Raw genomic sequence first — 4,465 nt, forward strand, 5'->3', positions numbered from 1 at the left:
ATAACACAATTTAATACAATATAATTGGAATTGAGGCTAATAAACCTAATAAAATGAGAGAGAGAGTGTTCAAAACTGAAGACCTTACTCTAAAGCTGAAGGCAAGATGGTTACGGAGCACGCACTGTGAGAAGAGCAGCAAAAAAGAGACAGTCTCGTGACTTGTGAGCAGTTTTATCTTTCCCTCTGAATGCAAAGTCCTCTGGGGTATGTAGTTCTTCTCTTCCGAGAACCAGGTACCCGGAAAATCGGCAGTCCACAGAACTGGAGCATTAACTCTTTAACTCCCAGTGCTTTACATGATGTTATGATGTGGAATACTGATAACAAAAATCATAAAACCATGACAACTACCAGTTAACCTATCTGCAGAGTCCTGACCATGTCATCATATTTGTGTTCTTTCCACTCATGCTTTCACAAAGAACACAATAATGCAGTTTTCTAACTTTTCATGAAATAAAAAGGCTTGAATAGCTCTCTGACTCTCTCTATGAACACTGTTATTTCTGACAAATTTTCTGCAAATGTTATAAAAAGTATAACACTTCTGAAAGTATAACATCTGTGAAAGTGGCATCAAAGTATTGACTTCATAGGGCTTCTGTGTTTTCTGTTAAAATCATAGTGTTTAGCAGCAAAGAATCACAGACCATAGCAAGGAACTTCGTAACTACTTGCTATGCACACATTCCACCTACTCTCCAAAAAGACTTCTGTACATCACATACACCACACAGAAGAACAGCAAAAGACCTGTGGAGTTGTGCAAGGGTTTATCTGGCCTGTTTGAGCTCAGTGAGCCATACATGTGAAAAAACTACGTAGCCTTGATTATTTTTAGAGATGTATAATCCAAGTATGCATGTATAAATCAGGCTGTGTAAGTTAGGAACTGCACTCAGTATTAGCTGTATTAGCTCTGAAAGGCCAACAGGACTAACCATAGACAGTGCAAAAATCAAATGACAAATCTGAAGAATAAATGTGAATTAATCTATGGAAGTAGAAGATATCAATTTCATAATCCCTTATCAGAACAAGCCCACATTTCCAGACTAAACAATTTATTATTTCTTAATTAGAAAGATCTTGATTTTGAATTCTAGGAAGGTGAAAGTATTCTTCAGACACTGCCTGATATGAAAAGCAATGGGATAAGTCATATCACAAAAGAGAGCATCTCAAAATGTATTTCAGAGAAAAATCAATTAAGCCAGTGTTCTTTCTAAACATTTGTCTAGACTTCTACAAGATTAAATATTTCTTTGTTTTGAATTCATATTTCTGTCTGCATGTGATTAATAGAGTTGAAGAAAAGGGATGAAGACCACAAAGTCTTGCAGTTTTGTATCAAATACCAAAACCTGTTGCTTTAAGGCAGAATGTTAAAGAATGCCAACTCTGATAGTTTTTAGAGTCTAAAGGGATTCTTAGAACTTGTTTGCTTTGGGTGTGTTAGTGGCTGGTAGCTAGGCCCTACTTCCTTTTCTCAAGCAATTCTTAACAAAGAGTATTTCCAAAAGGAAACTGCAAGACATTCTCTATGATGGGTGCTAAATTTGTCTACTACTATGTCTTCTTATCTTCTCTGGAAATTCATTCAAACAGCATTTTATTTCAGGTTGGGGTTACATATGAAGATATCTCAGATCCTAAAAAGGCAGATTACATATTGCTTATGACCAAGATTCTTGTGATCATTGAGTCACAGAAACATTAAAGTTGGAAAAGACCACTAAGGTCATCTAGTCAAACCATTGATCCATGAACACCATGTCCATTAAATGATGTCCCTAAGTCCCCAGCCCACATCTACACATTTCTTGAACACCTCCAAGGGCGGTGGCTCCACCACTTCCCTAGGTAGACTGTTCCAATGCATCACCACTCTTTCTGAGAAGAAATTTTTCCTGATATCTAGCCTGAACCTCCCCTGATGCAACTTAAGGCCATTCCCTCTTGTCCTATTGCTGTTACCTGCAAGAAAAGACCAACACCAATCTTGCTACAACCTCCTTTCAGGTAGTTGTTGAGAGAATTAAAGTCTCCTGTGAGCATCCTCTTCTCCAGACTAAACAATCCCAGTTCCCTCAGCTGCTCCTCAGAAGACTTGTGCTCCAAATCCCTCACCAGTTTCGCTGCCCTTCTCTGGACATGCTCTAGGACCTCAGCGTGTTTCTTGTAGTGAGGGGCCCAAAACGTAACAGTACTCAAGGTGTGGCCTAGGCAGTGCTAAGTATGTATCACTTCCCTAGACCTGCTAACTACACTAGTTCTGATACAAGCCAGAACGCCACTGACTTTCTTGGCCACCCGGGCATGCTACTGGCTCATGTTCAGCCAGTTCATGTTCAACCCCCAGATTATTTTCCTCTATGCAGCTTTCCAGCCACTCTGCCCCAAGCCTGCAGCAAAGTGTGATCTTGTTGAAGCTCATACACTTTGACTTATCAATCCAGCCTATCTAGATCCCGCGGTAGGGTCTTCCTACCCTCAGGCAGATTAACATTTCTGCCTAACTTGGTGCCATTTGTACATTTACTGAGTGTGCACTCCATCCCCTTGTTCAGATGCTCATTCTTCGACATGTCATCAGAAAACAACGGAGCTGTATCTGATTTATCATTTATCTCATTTATCTCATTTTTTGAGGGTACCCAGGCCCACTTGTTTTCGAGGGGGGCTCAGCCCCTGAAGGCTTGCAGCCAGGTCAGCCTGTGGCACTGTTCCCCTGAGGCACTGGCAGGGCTGCAGCTTGCTGGCGGGTTCCCCAATCCTCCTGGTGCTTAAGGCCCCAGCAGGTCGCTCAGCTGTGGAGTGGCAGGAGACATGCTGCTGGGAGGCAGGCCTGCGCAGGGGGAAAGCTTAAGCTCCAGTCTGGTAAATATTTTTCAATATTTTGCTGCTTTCAGTAGAGCTTAATTTGGGGCTAAGGGATTAAAGGGAAGAAAGAATGTTACCAGCATCACTGAAGAGTACTTAATCTTTTCTAACTTTAAAAAAAGGGTCAGAAACTGTTTATCCTTTGTTCCTTTTTTGAGGGGAAGTATGGCTGCGGGATCATTGTTGCTCCTATTGTAATGCTCCACCATCCACCCCAGAGCAGAACAAAGGCAATTCATTTCATTGTTTTCCTTCCTAATTTTGCCTTTTCCCTTACAAAGAAGTGCAAATTAAAGTATTCAGAGGTTGAATATAATGAGGCCCTGTTCTCTGCTACCTGAAGGACATAATCACTACTTCCTGGAAACAGTCTTTCAGTGACCAAGGTTTTGTTGCTATGGCGACTTTGGTTACCATTTGCTTTTGTGTTTACAGTCTGACAACGTGTCAAAAGCTTTAAAAAAATAATAATCCTTTCTCTCACCTTCCTAACATGTGGCAGCTTCTGCTCTCCTTCCCCCTGCCCCTGATTTTTTGGGCAGCTTTAAGCATGCCCATAGCATTCTGTATTCCACAATAACCCTTTTAGAGTAGAAAAAGCTGTTTCAGGTTGGTAAAACCTGAGTATCTTCAGCCCTGCTGCAGCCACTTAGCTCAGGTACTTGCTGCCAGACACCCAGCCTGCTCCGGGATGTGGGAGCATGCTGCATGGCACTACAGAGACAGCTGAGTCTCCATAGAAAAGAGAGGTGTTCTAACATCTCACATTAAAAGAAGAATGAAATAAGAAGATCTTCGATAGAAAGAGAATATTTGAATAATCCAGATGTGGACCCTTTGAATCCAGCTGCATTCTGAATATAGTTGTATACCCACACTGAGACTTGGGATGTGTTTCTGCAGGTTGGCTGATGCCAAGCAGAACTGCTGTGACAGGTCAGGACCGTCCTTCACCTTTGCTTGGCATACAGTAAGTGCTGCAAGGCCTCTCTCAGTATCAGGATTTTGATAATAAAAGTGCTTATTTTTTTTCCCCTGTTAAAAAGTGGCCATACTAATGCAATGCACAGTCTAGAAGCAGTTATACTGATGTACCATAAAAGCATATTGGATGACCTTTTTTTTCTTTTTTGATCTACAGAAATTGTACTGACTAGAAGATGTAGGAAGAGCAGTAGAGATGTTTTATGGCAGAAAATAATCAGAAGCAATGACATGCCATCAAGCAGACATAATATTTTGCTGCACCTTCTTATGTGTTGATTTGCGGAATCAAACTCCATAACCTGAGATGAGGTTATAAAGCAGGTATGTTTATTACGGTGCTGCGCCCACACCGGATGCGAGGGGGGTTGCTGCCCTACCAAACTTGCATAACCATGGGCAGAAATGTTAGATATTTAAAAGACAAGCTTATACATATTCAGCAGGTTTCCCGGGACCCATCTACATATTCATCATTTCCTGGGAATTCCTTTGCATACGGTCCCTCCCCCTGGTGCATGCGCTGTAGTTCCTCCTGGTGGTTGTTGGATGAAGGCTCAAGGTCTTCCTCCCCCCTTCCTGGTGGTCGTTGGAT

At 41.7% G+C, this 4,465-nt stretch overlaps 1 long non-coding RNA gene across 1 annotated transcript; it reads left to right on the plus strand.

The window, feature by feature from the left end:
- Window positions 2,763-4,259, plus strand: LOC110392702. Its single transcript, XR_002434575.1, has 3 exons — window positions 2,763-2,883; window positions 3,790-3,856; window positions 4,028-4,259. It is a non-coding gene; the product is annotated as an uncharacterized LOC110392702 (long non-coding RNA).

This window comes from Numida meleagris, chromosome 1 (assembly GCF_002078875.1).
Source record: "Numida meleagris isolate 19003 breed g44 Domestic line chromosome 1, NumMel1.0, whole genome shotgun sequence".
NCBI lineage: Eukaryota > Metazoa > Chordata > Aves > Galliformes > Numididae > Numida > Numida meleagris.